The sequence below is a fragment of the Hibiscus syriacus genome, unplaced genomic scaffold (genome assembly GCF_006381635.1).
Source record: "Hibiscus syriacus cultivar Baekdansim isolate YM2019G1 unplaced genomic scaffold, ASM638163v2 tig00111313_pilon, whole genome shotgun sequence".
NCBI lineage: Eukaryota > Viridiplantae > Streptophyta > Magnoliopsida > Malvales > Malvaceae > Hibiscus > Hibiscus syriacus.
The window spans coordinates 113,491-130,864 of record NW_024063055.1 but is presented as its reverse complement, the minus strand read 5'-3'; positions in this window follow the sequence as shown (position 1 = coordinate 130,864).

The following is a 17,374-nucleotide window of genomic DNA, read 5'->3' as shown; positions in this document are numbered from 1 at the left end:
TTAACTTGATAAGAGTGATTATAATATTAAGCTGTCCCACTAAAGCAATTGGTTAAAACTCCCCGACTTTATGGATAATATTCAGCTAACCTGATAAAGGTGTTTACATATTGGGATGTCCCTCTAGAGCAATTGGTTAAACGCCCCGGCTTTATGGATTTAGCTAGCCAGATAATGGCAATATTAAATAAGGAGTTTCGGTAAAAATGGAATAAGGGAGTTAAAGAACACCTGTTATAGTCAACTTCACACTAGCACTCAAGGATTTTATTTTTAGACCGATATTTCTGCACTACCTTTGTTGGAGGAGCCTACAGAGATTGAACAAATGGAAGATTTCAGAGGACCGAAATAAAATATCTAGTAATTGGTCATTCTAGTTGCGTCATTTTGTCCGCATCCAATTAAAATGCCAAGCCAAAGGAAAACATGTTGCAATAACCAAAAATGACCTCTTCATTAATGACATTTTAGGTCAACCTAAAGCCAACTCATCCCTTTGAACATTTGTCAAAGAGCTGTAACTCTGAAATCATAAAAGAGCTATTGCTTCCTTTGATATACTTTGAACTCATGTTTACAATTTGATTCAATTACGAACAATATTTTACAGAATTTTCATCCTTTTCCCTCCTAAAACAAGAAAAAAAGGAGAAAAACATTTTCAAACAGGACAGTCTCAGGTATGAAAGGTCTGTAAAGCCAAAGAGAATGGGGCACGATCGATTCCAAGGACCAGATTGGCAGACAAAGCACGAGACTCCATCCAAGAAATAACACATAATTTATTCATGTTGCATGCATCTTAGACATACTTAGGTGCATCACATTCATCATTTTAGCATACATAATTTTGCAGATTTCAGAGTCAAGCTTCGAATTTAGGACGAAGGTACACCTCAACCGACTTTACATAACTACAGATCTCAGAACCAATTTTAGATGGGTTTGAGAACCAATTCAGATCAAATCTAGTTCGGCTCAAACTCACCATGAGCAACATGTTTTTAGTTAACACTTTCAAGCCAGATTTCAATTCCACGACGGAAGATATCCGGCTGTCAGAATTTATCAGTAGGTTTTCCCAGACCAGCTTAGGGGAACCACCTGAAGAATCATGACCGTTTTCGACCCGTAAAGGGAAGCCATTTTTAAACAAACTATTTTACAGCTTAGCTCAAGGCCAGAAGGGCTACCTGCCACCAAGACCTTCGAGTTCGACTACGCTCAGCTCCAAGGCACATCATTTGCAGTATAGCTTAAGTCGAGAAGAGCTATCTGCCAAAGACCCTTAAGTTCGATTACACTCAGCTTCAAGGGCATAACATTTACAGCATAACTCTAGGCTAGAAGGGTTATCTGTCAGCAAAGACCTTTGAGTTCGACTACGCTCAGCTCCAAGGCACATCATTTGCAGATAGCTTAAGTCGAGAAGGGTTATCTGCCAAAGACCCTCGAGTTCGACTACGTTCAACTTCGAGGGCATATCATTTACAGCATAAATCAAGGCTAGAAGGGTTATCTGTCACCAAAGACCTTCGAGTTCGACTACGCTCAGCTCCAAGGCATATCATTTGCAGCACAACTTAAGTCTAGAAGGGTTGTCTGCCAACACAAGACCTTTGAGTTCGACTACGCTCAACTCAACGGCACATCATTTGCAGCATAACTTAAGTCGATAAGGGTTATCTGCCAACCAAAGACCTTCGAGTTCGACTACGCTCAGCTCCAAGGCATATCATTTGTAGTATAGCTTAAGTCGAGAAGAGCTATCTGCCAAAGACCCTTAAGTTCGATTACACTCAGCTTCAAGGGCATAACATTTACAGCATAACTCAAGGCTAGAAGGGTTATCTGTCACCAAAGACCTTGGAGTTCGACTACGCTCAGCTCCAAGGCATATCATTTGCAGCACAACTTAACTCTAGAAGGGTTGTCTGCCAACACAAGACCTTTGAGTTCGACTACACTCAGCTCCAAGGCACATCATTTGCAGCAAAACTTAAGTCTAGAAGGGTTGTCTGCCAACAAAAGACCTTTGAGTTCGATTATGCTCAGCTCCAAGGCATATCATTTGTAGCATAGCTTAAGTCGAGAAGGGCTATCTGCCAAAGACCCTTAAGTTCGATTACACTCAGCTTCAAGGGCATATCATTTACAGCATAACTCAAGGCTAGAAGGGTTATCTGTCAACAAAGACCTTTGAGTTCGACTACGCTCAGCTCCAAGGCACATCATATACAGCATAGCTTAAGTCGAGAAGGGCTATCTGCCAAAGGCTCCCGAGTTCGATTACACTCAACTTCGAGGTCATATCATTTACAACATAGCTCATGGCAAGAAGGGCTATTTGTCAATAAAATTGTCGAGTTCGACTCTATTCAGCTCGACGATACCTCAATCACACTACTGTTCGGCTGCAATCAAGGTTTTCAAGTCGAGAAGAAGACCTGGGTTAACCGTGCCTTAGTGACAAGAAACTGCTTTCCGACAGCATAGCTTAAATCGAGAAAAGCTATCTGTCAACGAATACCTTTCGAGTTCGATGTCATTCAGCTCAAAGGTCTATCAACCACATGGTGGAGTCAAAGAACTATTTTCTAGTCGAATTTTTAAACCAAAGTCTTTAAATCGAGAAGAAGACCGAAGTTAATTGCAATTTGGCAACGAGAAGCCACATTCCAATTTCAAATTCTGAACTACGACTTTTTATTTCGAGATGGACTCGACTTCGCTACGAATAAGCCATTCATAACCCCATTCGACAGGGAGTTATTCTATTCAATCTTCAACTCCACCGGACGAAAATTTGTGTCTTTTTGTCTTTGTCCTATTTTTCGTTCCACGAATTCATTCCACGAAAAAGGACAAAGAGGGGCAGCTGTAGACACCCATTTTCGTCTCATTTTATATATATATATATAATATAGTTTTGAAAACATATTTAAAACATTTATATATTATATAGTTTTTAAAACACTTTGAAAATAAATATAATATATAGTTTTTAAAACGTTTTTAAAAAAAAATATATACGGTTTTTAAAAAACATTTTTAAAATAAATATAATTTTTAAAAAGAAACATTTTGAAAACATATATATATTATATAGTTTTGAAATCATTTTAAAAACTTATAATATATAGTTTTAAAAAAAACATTTTTGAAAACTATATAATTTTGAAAACGTTTTTAAAAAATATATATAATATATAATTTTAAAATACTTTTGAAAATATATATTATATAGTTTGTAGAAAATATTTTATATTATTATTATCGTTGTTATTTATTTATATTTATTTATTTTTATTAATTTTATTTTCATTTTAATTGTCTAGGTCCATTTTGGGGTCCAAGTGAGCCAAGTCGGGCCTGACCCAGCCCAGTTTCTGAGCTAGGGTTTCTCAACTTAGTCCCAGCGCCGCATGGCTTATAGCCGTTAGATCGAACAGTGATCAACGGCTCAAATCGCGTGATAGCTAGGGTTCTGAAGCCCTAAAAGTTTCATCAAATGCACAGCCAGATCTGGACCGTTGGATCTGACCCAATCCAACGGTCGAGATCAAGGGTTCCAGAAGATCTAAAGTCACCGGTCAGCCGAGGATTCCGGCCACGTGCAGCACCAAAATCGGAGCTACTCGGACTGAACCATCCGAGATCACCGAAAACCACCCCGGAATATCCGGGATCAACTCCAACCACGACCGGAAATGGCCCCAACGGGAGCCTATAAAATCAAGGCATCAACACTGCCACGAAAAAAATGAGCGGAGGCTAGGCAGAACCATCGAAGCCATCACCACCACGAAAATACCACCAGAGAACTCACAAGAGAAAACACAGTACACACGAGCCACAGAACCGAGGCCACAACATCGGTCTATAATTGAGCAGAACACAATAACAGTACACAAGAAACCATCTTAAACCGAAACATCACAACACAGAAAACCAAAGCACCGAACCAAAGCCAAGCACAACAACCCACGAAATCCAAAAAAAACCCACACAAGCCTATACTACACATCGCACAAAAAAGAACATAAATACAAGTCACAAAGCAAACCACTCGTACAAAAGGTGAGGCTTCGGTCGTGGTGCTCGTCGGAAGAAGAGGGGTCACCGGGAATACGAACGGTTTAAGGGTAAAAATCGAAACTTTACACCTAGATCCACGCTGGTAGGGATAAGTTTTGGTGTTTTAGGTCTCGGATTTGGGTGTACGGGGTTAAAGGGAGTATTTTGCTAAGGTTCAGTTTGTCCGGCCGCCGCTCGCTGCGGCCGGGGTGTCGGGTTGCGGCCGGCCATTGGCCGAGGAAGAGCCTGAGAGTGTTTCTCTCGTTTTGAGAGATGAGATTTCTGGAAAATAAGAGAAATGAAACGAAGGTGGGCGTTTTAGGCTATTTATATACCAGGGACTGTCTTGTAATTAGAAGATAGTTTAATCCTCTCCGCCGTCCCCCAAGGTTTGAAGTGCATTTCATTTCAGTCACCATATGCAACTTGGCCACAAAATTTTCAATTTATTCAATTTGGTCCCCATTTATATTTTACATTCTTTGCAATTTAACCCCTAATTTCTTATTTTACGTTATTATCATCATTTTTTAAATTATTATTAGTATTATTTATTTTTACTTCATATCGTTTCCATTTTATTACTGTTAAAATATTATTATTTTTTTTGCCTTTTTATTTTTATTTACTTATTTTTCTATCTAACATTATTTTCTTATTTTTTTTAGTAGTAATCTCAATCGGTCAAAGGTAAGTAATTCGAATCGGATATTTTAAATTTTAAATTTATTAACTTTCGCAAATGAAGGCAACCGAAAAAATAATTGGTACCGAAAGGGTGGTTCAAGGGTGCTAATCCTTCCTTGACCGTAACCGACTCCCGAACCCGACTCCCAAACCCGACACGTTTCTGGTACGACGCAGATCAGATAAGATGGTGTCCAGCCCACCTAAACTCATTTTAAAGTGGTCGGTGGTGACTCCTAACCATTTATTCAAGTCGAAGCCCAATTCCGGGGCCCAACCGAAAGACGGTTACGACACTACAATTGATATGCTCAATAAGCTTATTTTTTACCTTCATGCTATTGAATACATTAACATGACCCACAAAGAGTATAGAGAAGTTATAAGTTAGGATACCTTGATTTATAGGCTAAAGCAAAACTCCAACCCATTCAATGGAAGCTTTTTCCTTCCCCTTTGTCTTGGAAGCTTCACCCACTTCTTTCACTAATCAAGATAATAAAAAAAAGAAGTTTCTAAATTAATTATATAATGAAAATAAAGATTCAGTATACTTTCAACAACCTAAATCTAACAAAAAACGACGTAGAATCTTTGGATTTATTAAACCTCCAAAAAAACCCATTTTGGAAACCATAGACGAAAACTTGCAAAATAGGGCTTAAATTAAAGCTTGAAGAATGATGATTCATAATCTTACCTTGGCTCAAGCTAACTAAGATTGGATTGCTTGAAGATTGACTCTTGAAAAGAAGGGAAATGGAAAATCCTAGAAGGAAGAATGATAAGAGTATTTGGTAAGATAATTTTGGGGTTGGTTCACGTGAATCTGATATAAAATGGGGGAAAGTTTTCATCTTCACTTAAAAATGAGTAAACTACTCTTTAGGTCCCTACACTTTCAAGCCCACAAGAAAATCATCTTCTTTCCTAATTCTTTTGGGCCCAACTCAGCCCAATTCCCATTAAACTTGGTCCAAACCATTTTAATAAATATTTTTGGCTCAAAATGAGTCTCGGGTTGACCTGGATTACTAACCCGAGTTTCGGGGCATTACAACTAGAAATACACTACCTTAAATTTAGAAACCCGAAATGAAGCCCTTTTTTCTGTCAAGGACCCTCCTTTTTTACTTTGGTTGATTTTTCACCATTTTTCCTCAAATTAAAAAGGAAGACAAGATGCTTAGAATACCAAGAGTCATACGATGAGTTTGAAACAGATTAGAAGTCAAAAAGGAGTAGAGAAAAATGTTCTTACAAACTCTTGAAGCTATGAAGACTTGGAGGAGAGAAGAAGAAGATAAATGAAGAAGAGGAGATGGGATGAGAACCCCCGTCCAAAACACCAATAAAAAACCCTAAAATCAGCTTCCAAAATCTTCAATAGTCTAATTATAATTTTTGGTCCTCTACATTTTATCTTATATTCAAAAATCCCTTTTTTATGACTAATAGGGCCCCAAAGCTAACTCAATTAAGCCCAATAACTTAATTTATAATTTCACATGGTCCACTTACCTATCAGGTAAACCCGAAACTACTAACCCGTAATTTTGGGTGTTACACACCCTTATACGGTAAATCAGAATCGGGAAGAGGCAAAGTATCAGGAAAAGATGGAGCACTTACAGAAGCAAGGCAAGCTAGAAACTCAGCTGGAACACACGAAAAAATAAGCGCACAATAATGTTGCCTTAAACGTATTTGGGACACATGATCTACAAGCAATGAAAAACCTTGACCTGATGGAGACACCTCTGGTAAATTAGAAGAGCATTCTTTGTAGAAAACGAAAATAAAAAGTCATCAAACACGATATGTCTCGAAACAAATATTTCCCCAGTCTCATCCATACATCTATAACCCATATGAGAAAGACTATACCCTAAGAAAGTGCATTTTACTAGCCTAAAATCCAGTTTATGCTTGTTAAATAGCCACAAAAGTGGAAAACAAGCACACACAAAAACGCACATAAAGGTATATATTGGAACTTGTTTAAAAAGTTGTTCATAGGGAGATTTGCCTTTCAGAACAACTGTAGGCAGCCTATTTATAAGAAAAATTATAGTCGTAAAGGCGTAACTCCAAAATTTTAGAGGTAAACCTGCTTGAGCAAGAAGAGTCAAACCCATTTCTACGATTTGAAGATGCTTCCATTATACTTTACTATTCTATTATGAGGTATACAGACACGTAATACGATATTGTACACCATGAGTTATTAACCAATTAAGTAATAACCTGTCACGGACTAAACTTTTGGGTCCATGGGCATTGGCGTAAAGGTTCACAGAAGGGGTATATTGCGCAGACTTTGGGCTTGTTGGGCATGGCGAGTTGGCCTGGTTCACGGAGAATGCTTGCGAGTCCGTAAAGGCTCGAGTTCATGAAGGATCAAGTCTGAGGCATCCGAGAGAAGCGACGAAGTGTTACATGTTAGATGGCGATAATTTTGTCGAGGCCCGTTGATTCGGACCGAGACATGTGTGTTCAGATTTCTGTAGAAGAATAATACAGAGTGTTGGGCTTTCCTAGAACCATCAGACCTGGCCCGATCCTTGGAAGATTCCAAAAAGAATAATATTATCCAATAATTAAGGATTTAATTATGGATAATGTTTTATTTGAATTCAAATACCTTAGAGATAGAGTTCTGGTTAAGGTAGGATTCAATGTAAGTCGTCGATGTACTTTGATCTAGACTGTTGGATCTTGATGGCCTCAACTATAAATAGAGAGCTCCTCCCCTCATTTTGTAATCATTCACTTCATTCATTCTCTTCAGAGTAATAAAACTCATGCATTTACTCTTACTCTCTCTGAGTTCAATCTTTCTAGCTTTCTAGCCTTGTCGGCTTGTTCTCTTTTGTGCTTAAGCCTTTGTGGCTTGTGTTGTCGATCATGAGGGCTGAGATAGCCTCGAGAGTGTTCTTTTCTGAGTTCTTTCAAAGTGCCAAAGTTAATCAAGTCTTGGGGACTTAGGAAGTTCCCACAATGCTAGTGCTTCGCAGATCTGCTTCAACCCAAGTGGCTTGGATTAGCCCCGATTAAGTGTTGTTTCTGCATTGTTGTTTAACCCTTGAGGGTTTATTCGTCGCTTAGTGAGCTAGAGACTCACAAGGATATGGATCAGGCTGACTTAGGTGCCATTTCAACCTGGAAATCATCTAAGTGCCGCACAAATCGACTAACAGAAGTCTAGCCCCGTGACAGGTGGTATTAGAGCGTGTTGCATAGCTGAATAATGTAGCCCCGCTACTAGAAGTGACAGAGCGAATCGTTGGAGGCAGACAACGATCATTTTTGTACGTGGTTGGTGGAAGCGAGTCAAAGCAAGTCAGAATGTATGTGTTGTGGATTCAACAGTGATCCGAGCTTGTCTTGTGACAAGAAGCATTTTAGCGAGTTGATGGAAGCCGTTGTGGATTCAACGACTGTACCAGATAGGTTGTGGAAAGAAAATGAGATAGTACAACAAAAAGGAGTTGTTCCCACAGAGAATGGCACGGAGAGCCGTGGTGTTGGGATTGAGCTAGAGAAACAAAGTGTGGGAGTTACCCCAAGATCGTTGGAGGTGAGGATCAAGAACCTTGAGAGCTTCGCGGAAGAAGCCAAGGAGGCCCAAGGAGTTGTGGAGTCCCGCCTTGAACAGTTAGAATCCATGAGGGATGGGTTCAAGGATGTGGCGCAACAGAGTCTCCACGATTGGACGTTGATAGAGATGAGTAATACGCTCAGGGTCGAGTTGTTGGCCTTGAGGGAAGAGATGGATGGGCTCAAGAGTGAGATACTCATGTGCAAAACAACAATGAGTGATGGTGGTGCGTGCAATACCTTATTCGAAGGACTTAGACCAGGGGTGATGCTTGCCAATGAGCAAGGTGATGCCCAGAGTTGTTCGGAAGCCGGAGCTGTAGCCGAGTCAAGGTGCGAGCTTGCAGGATCCAAGCCAACCAAAGGCGAGTCATCTATACCCATGCCCGAAGATAGTGGTGAAAATGGGGGAGACCATGACAAGGGACAGTAGATAGATGGCAGAGAAAACTCTTCGAGTAGCCAAGAAGTGGCATCGACTGGTCGTGGTCGGATAAAGCCATCGGGGAATCATGGCAAGGCCAAGTCCGTGTCAAAGAAGAAGGTGAGTAGCAAGACTCTTAAATGCTACTTCTGTGATGATCCTCACATGATAAGAGGATGTCCTGAGAAGAATCGCCTTACTGTCATTGTCAGAGGAGAATACAAGTCGGAAGGGGAAGTAGCCAGGGATGGTACGACTGCGGGAGTCAAAGCAGTCAAGCTAGGAGCAAGGCTCAGCGCGAATGCTAGTGGTGTAGGAAAGCCGAGGGTAAACAAGCGAGATCCACTGAAGTGTTTCCTATGTCAAGGAGCACATAGGGCTAGGAGTTGCCCAAATACAGAAAAGCTCGGTACCAATACAAGTGGAGAAGCTGGGAAGCCGATGGTAAAGAAGTGAGAGCCATTGAAGTGTTTTCAGTGTGGAGGAAAACACAAGGTGTGAGATTACACCAATGGAGTAAAGCTCGGTGCGAGGGCCAAGCAAGAAAGCCGAGGCTAAAGAAACAAGAGCAACTGGAGTGTTTTCGGTGGAAAAGTCCACACATAGTGCGAGAATGCCCAAATCGAATCAAGCATTCCAAGGGAAAGGACAAGGCCGAGAGTAGCGAGCCTGCAAAGCTTGGTTAAATGGTGTTTACTTCTGTCAAGGTTAGTCAGAACCAGAAGCATAATGGGTTGCCCAAACCCAATGTTGCCAAGGATGACGAGGAGGTAGCCGTTGTTGTGGAAGCTGGAGTTGGTAAAGAACCAAAAGAGTCAGAGACATTTTAAGAGCAATCGAGCTCAGTGCATGCCGAGAGTAAGGCATGGTCTAAGTTGATGAATCTTATACATGAGGGGATGTTGAAGGAGTATGCGAGTGAGTTCAAGGAACTCGTGCTCCAAGTCCCAAAGTTGACTGAAGAAGATGCATTCTTCACCTTCACAGATGGATTAAAGCCATGGGAAAAGGCGACGATGGAGAGAAGGGGAATCAAGGAGTTGTCTAAAGCCTTGATAGCCTCCGAGTTCATCATAGAACTTGGATTCAAGAAGACGTCCAAGCCAAAGTTGAAAGTCGAGGGTAATTGAAAAAGTATTCGAGACAAGGGTTAGTCCAACAATGATGAGGAGCAAGGCTCTTCGAGTGATGCTTGTTCGAGTGAAGTTTTTTCGAATGATGAGCATTTGAGCACTGATTGTTCAAGTGGTGAACACATGTCTAGAAAAGACATGTATGGTATTGGCACAAGTAAAGCGAACAAGTGCCTTACACCAAGGGCAAGAAAGGAGCAGACGAAGGGTCACCGAAGTAAGGGGCCATAAGAGTTGCAAGCTTGCCTGGATAAAACCGAGTGGTCTGAAAAGATGAAGAAACCCAAAATCGAGTTACCCAAGGACATGGGTGAAGACAAGGTCAGTGAGGCTACGAGAGTTGGCTCAATGAACTTGAGTTCTGCCAAGGCAAGTAGAGGCCGAAAGCAGAATGGGTTGATGTGTGTGAACATCAACGTTGTCGAACCATAGGGAGTTGCCTTAGTAGATACGGGGGCAACTGATTTATTCATGTCAAAGAAGGATGCCGACAATCTTGGTTTGAAAGACGAACCATCGAAGGGGGCGAGCAAGACTGTCAATTCTGAAGAGGTTCTAAGTGAGAGGAATATTGTTTTAGGGACTACCATCGAAGAGACAACCGATAAGAGGTTGATGGAGTCCAATCTTTCTAGAGACATGATGAGCGAGAGCTTACCACCCATGTAAGAGGGTGGAAGTCGTACCGGACTTCAAGGGAGAAAGTATCGATGCGAGTAGAAACACCAGACTTCTGGATAGAAGTGTTGGTGTGTGGAGTGCCAGACTTCGTGGAGTAAGAATGGCTGACACATAGAGTAAATGTGCTGAGGGAAATCGAGGGACATCTCAAACATATTCCAAGTGTTGAGTTTGATTCACCATCGTTGATGAGCATAGGTCGAGGACATAACCATCTTTTTGCGGAGTTATTAAAGATTGGAAGGGACATCTGAGACTTTCAGAATTCTTAGGGACAAGCGAGTGCTGTCGATGAATCTGAGTTGTCGTGTTGTATGTTGCCGGAGTATCCAATTCTTTGCCGCTAGATAAAAAGTATCATTGTTTGGGTGAATGCAAACAGGTAGGATGGATTTCCTACGTTCGAGATGAATGCCACGGTGTGCTAGATGGTGATAAGACATGACGGTGTTAACCTAGGCAAGAAAGCCAAGGTGTTTTGATAAAGCATCCAAGGTGATCAAGACCAAGTGTTCTCACCTAGCGACGAGGGCGTTGCTAGATCAAGTGGGGGAGATTGTCACAGACTAAACTTTTGGGTCCATGGACATTGGCGTAAAGGTTCACAGAAAGGGTTGAATTGCGCAGACTTTGGGCTTGTTGGGCATGGCGAGTTAGCCTGGTTCATGGAGAATGCTTGCGAGTTCGTAAAGGCTCGAGTTCGTGAAGGATCAGGTCCGAGGCGTCCGAGAGAAGTGACGAGGGTGTTACATGTTAGATGGGGGCAATTTTGTCGAGGCTCGTGGATTCGGACCGAGACATGTGTGTTCAGATTTCTGTAGAAGAATAATACAGAGTGTTGGGCTTGCCCAGAACCATCAGACCTGGCCCGTTCCTTGGAAGATTCGAGAAAGAATAATATTATCCAATAATTAAGGATTTAATTATGGATAATGTTTTATATGAATTCAAATACCTTAAAGATAGAGTTCTGGTTAAGGTAGGATTCAATGTAAGTCGTCGATGTACTTTGATCTAGACTATTGGATCTTGAGGGCCTCAACTATAAATAGAGAGCTCATCCCCTCATTTGTAATCATTCACTTCATTCATTCTCTTCAGAGTAATAAAACTCAGGCATTTACTCTTACTCTCTCTGAGTTCATTATTTCTAGCTTTCTAGCCTTGTCGGCTTGTTCTCCTTTGTGCTTAAGCCTTTGTGGCTTGTGTTGCTGATCGTGAGGGCTGAGATAGCCTCGAGAGTGTTCTTTTTCGAGTTCTTTCAAAGTGCCAAAGTTAATCAAATCTTGGTGACTTAGGAAGTTCCCACAGTGCTAGTGCTTCGCAGATCCGCTTCAACCTTAGTGGCTTGGATTAGCCCCGAGTAAGTGTTGTTTCCGCATTGTTGTTTAACCCTTAAGGGTTTGTTCGTCGCTTAGTGAGCCAGAGACTCACAAGGACGTGGATCAGGCTGACTTAGGCGCCATTTCGACCTGGAAATCGTCTAAGTGCCGCACAAATCGACTAGTAGAAGTCTAGCCCCATGACACAACCTATATTCAGATCCGCCATCAGTTTGCAATGCCTTGACCTTGCAACCGAACTGAACTTCAACAAGATTTTAGAAATTGAAAAAGCACTGCGCAACTTTAGGTTTTCGCTTTATAAGATATAACCACGTATGTCGACTATAAACATCAACAAATGAGACATGATACAAGTAACCATCATAATTCACCGGTGCAGGTCTCCAAAGATCTGAAACAGCAATATCAAAGGTTTTCATATTCATTAACAATCTTTGAAAAATGGAGCTATGAGATTTCCCTTGCAAACAAGCTGAACATACATTGTTCAATTTATGAAACGAATTGTGAAGAATAGAAGATAGGGGAACGAGAGCAGCACTCTCTTCATATTTTCATTTATAAGACCATAATATCTCCAAGAGGAGACCAGCCCGTTTATACAAAGTGATGATGTGATTAGTTATCAAACGATCTAACAACCTAACCGTCCAAGAGTAATAACAACATATATCCTCTGTGATGCAGCACAATCAACCTATTATGCATTCACTCTATAATACTCTAATACAAGTTGAGTTATTTTAAACTGGTGTTTTAAGGTACACATGTTTATATTGAAATTGAATTGTATGTTTTAATAAAGAAAAGAATGATTTTATTAATTTATTAATTAAAAAATTTATATTGAAAGACTAAAGATCATTTTTATCAAATGAGAAGTCATTTTTTTACTATTTTATTAATTAGAAGTTTTATAATTTTAAGAAATAATAATAATTTTATGAGATCAAGGTGACTATGATCTCAATTAGCCTCCAATGCCGGTCGTGGATGGTGATGTAATGATTATTGCATCATTGCCATTTGCAAGAATGACAAGCTGCGGTGCCATCACTGTCCTGTTTTCAACGTTAAAAGATGGAATCCAAGCTTGAAGCCTTGAACAGGCAGAAGCTAAACCTGAAACACAATTTTGTGCCATGGTAAAAGAGTAATAATCTTTGGTAAGCAGTCAGTACAAGTTGATATATTACTTTCCAGCAACAATCACTCCTCCAATCCTCCTAACTAGGGCTGTAAAAAGCTGACCCGACCTGTAAAACTGACTGAAATCGACCCGAGTCAAAATTGTTTTTGACCTGCGCTGTGGCGATCCGAAACCGACTCGAGTCGGAACTGGTGTTGACCTGAACCCGAGTTGGACCTGGAAATTGTGGATCCGAATCCGACCTGATAACGACCTGAACCCGAATTGAACTGAAAATACGATACCCGAACCCGAACTGCATCCGACTGATATGAACCCGAACCCGAGATTGACCTGGCCAATAACTGGTATTACCCAACCTGTTTTCAACCTGACATGTTTTCAACCTGACTTGTTTTTAACCTGACCTGTTTTCAACTTGACCTGTTTTTAACCTGACTTGTAAATGATCCAACTTGTTAATGACCTGATCTGATATTTACCTTACTTATATATTACCATGGATGAAATTATAAGATTTTAATAAAATTATGAGTTTTTTAGTTTATTATGTAATTATTAATATGATTACTTTTTAAATGGTATAATAAAATATTTATTTTGATAATTAAATTAATAAATAGACCTATTATATAAAATTATTTAAAATTTTAAAAAATTATTTAAAAGTAAATTAGATAAAACATGATTAATAATGCAAAGGAAAATTAATATAGTTTAATTTATAATTATATAGTTTAATTTATAAAGACAAAATAATATTAATAATGAAATTATTTATTATGTAATATATTAACGTTTTACATTATTAATATAATAATTTTGGCAATACATTAGTTTACAAAGGTCAATACATAAGCCCACTTTATTACAAATATATGCATTAGTGCTAGTCCATTTAAATTAGGGTTTATAGTTTAGTATTTATGGTTTAAAGTTAGAATTAGGGTTTAGGTTTCTATAAATTATATTTTATTACTTTATATAGTTTATGCATAGTGTTTCTATAAACTATATAAGTAATTTACTTTATATAGTTTATATATATATAGTTTATATATACTATACATGGTTTATACATACATATTATATAAAATTATTTAATAAAATTATTTAAATGTAAATTATATAAAACACGATTAATTAGGTGTTAAATAATTAGTATGTCACATTGCATATTATATGGTTCATAAATAGTAGTACATGTCATATTAATTTAAATTGCATAATTTGTATTTTAGTTGCATCTTAGGTTAATTCACATTAATGACTCATTTATTTTGTTGTTATGAATAAGTAATAACAAAACCCAAAAATAAGTCCATTTGCAATGGTGCTAGTCCATTAACATTAGTTTACATAGGCCCAATGCAAGCCCACTCTTTTATTACAAATATATATGCATTGGTACTAGTCCATTTAAATTAGGGTTTATGGTTTAGTGTTTATGGTTTAAATTTTAGAATTAGGGTTTAGGGTTTAGGGTTTAGGGTTTCTATAAACTATATATTTTATTACTTTATATAGTTTATGCATAGTATTTCTATAAACTATATAAGTAATTTACTTTATATAATTTATATATATATAGTTTATATATACTATACATGGTTTATACATACATATTATATAAATTTATTTAATAAAATTAATAAAATTATTTAAATGTAAATTATATAAAACATGATTAATTAGGTGTTAAATAATTAGTATGTCACATTCTATATTATATGGTTCATAAATAGTAGTACATGTCATATTAATTTCATTTGCATAATTAGTATTTTAGTTGCATGTTAGGTTAATTCACATTAATAGCCCATTTATTTTGTTGTTATAAATAAGTAATAATAAAATCCAAAAATAAGTCAATTTGCAATAGTGCTAGTCCATTAACATTAATTTAGATAGGCCCAATGCAAGCCCACTCTTTTATTACAAATATATATGCATTAGTGATAGTCTATTTATTTTAGGGTTTATGATTTAGTGTTTAGTATTTGTGATTTAAAGTTTATGGTTTATGATTTAGGATTTCTATAAACTATATATTTTATTACTTTATATATTATATATATATATATATATATATATATATATAGTTTATATTTACTATACATGGTTATACATACATATTATAAAATTATTTAAATGTAATTATAAAACATGATTAATTAGGTGTTAAATAATTAGTATGTCACATTCCATATTATATGGTTCATAAATAGTAGTACATGTATATTAGTGTTTGTCCATTATATTAGGGTTAATGGTTTAGTGTTTATGGTTTAAAGTTAGGGTGTATGGTTTAGGGTTTAGGGTTTCTATAAACTATATATTTTATTACTTTATATAATTTATGCATAGTATTTCTATAAACTATATAAGTAATTTACTTTATATAGCATATATATATAAACTATATAAAGTAAATTGCTTATATAGTTTATAGAAACACTATGCATATTATACATATCATACATGCATTAATAAATTATACATATATGCATACATATTATACATACATGCATGCATTAATAAATTATATATACATATCATACATTCGAATTTATAGTCAAGATATTAAAAATTATAATCAATAAAATTCAGGCGCGATTTTTTCCCAAATTGTCAAATAAAATTCCCGCGTTTGTTTTTAAAATTCAAAATAATAAAATTCAAAGTTGGTGACCGGGCTATAATTTTTAAAATTTTGCCCAAATTGCCAAATAATGACGCGATTGTTTCCGCACCAAAAATTATTCCCACGTTTTCAAATCACAAAAGAATCACATTATTACATTAATATATACATACATATTATATAAAATTATTTAATAAAATTAATAAAATTATTTAAATGTAAATTATATAAAACATGATTAATTTAGTCATTTTTATATTAATTTAAACCTCACATTTTAAATTTATTTCGATTTAGTCCTTTACCTATGTGTGTTGTTTAATTTATATTTTAAGATTTTATTTGTAATTTTACATTTCTTCAATTTTTTCATTAATTTTATTTATTTTTACAAAATTGATCCATGATTTTATTTTTCTCTTATTTTACTCGAAATCATATACAATTACAACTTCCAATTCAACAATCACGAAAGATGAAAAATTAATTAATCCAAAAAAATAAAAACGACCGACCTGAACTTAATCCGTATCTGATAAACATCCTACCTGAATTTTATCTGTCAATGATGTGACCCGATCTGAACGAGATCCGACTGAAGTCAACCCGAACCTAAATTAACCTGGTATTTATCTGCTTCGGACCTAAATTATTTTGACCTGAACTGAAATCGATCCGAACTAAAAATGACCCGACCTAAACCCGATCTGGATCTGGTGTCAAATCAACATGAAAATAACCCGAACTGATTTGACCTGACCTGAACCCGATCTGGATCTAATGTCAAATTAACCTGAATTGACATGTATCTAATTTTACCCGACCTGTCAAGATCTGTCTGAAACCTGACCGATTACTCCTAACTCACCAATAATCTTTGTGGCCTTTGGTCAGTTGTCACTTTGATGTCCCTTCATGGGATTTTGTGGACCTCTTGAAGACCCATTTTTATTTCTGATCGGTATTATGCTATAAAAATTTTAGTCTAAAAAATTGGCAAGGTCAACTGTTCCAGTCTCCACGAATCATATATTTAAAAGTGGCTGACATCTTTCGAAATAAAAAAAATATCAGAAGTGTAAGCGTTTAATATCAAAAGATTAAAAGTTATATTTAAACATATACTATCTTGTATTTATCTAGATTATTCGGAAAAAATAATATCGTAAATATATCAAATATTGATCTATAATATATTATTAGTTTGTAAAATTATACATCGTCCTTTCATGACATATTAGATTTCTAGAAATAAAAAGAATGGTGTTGTAATAGTTACATAAGGGTCAGACCATTGAAGGTGACAAAAACTTAATTGATTCTCTGATTCCTCCATAATTCATTATTTGATCATATAAACCCCCCTTAGTTGATACCTTCCATTACACCATTCTTTACATTTTTAATTTCTTCTCATTAATTATACATAATTGTAAAGGACTTTGCTGTCTTTAGCTAGCCTGGAACATACGTTTAAGCAATCGATAAACACAAAATAATTGCACTACCAAACCATTCATCTCTAAACTGTGCAATCTGATTGCCGAGCATTTAATATATAATAAAGTACTAATACTATAAAAAGGCAAATCATAAGAGTATGCCTCAGTGTAAGGATAAATTACAAAT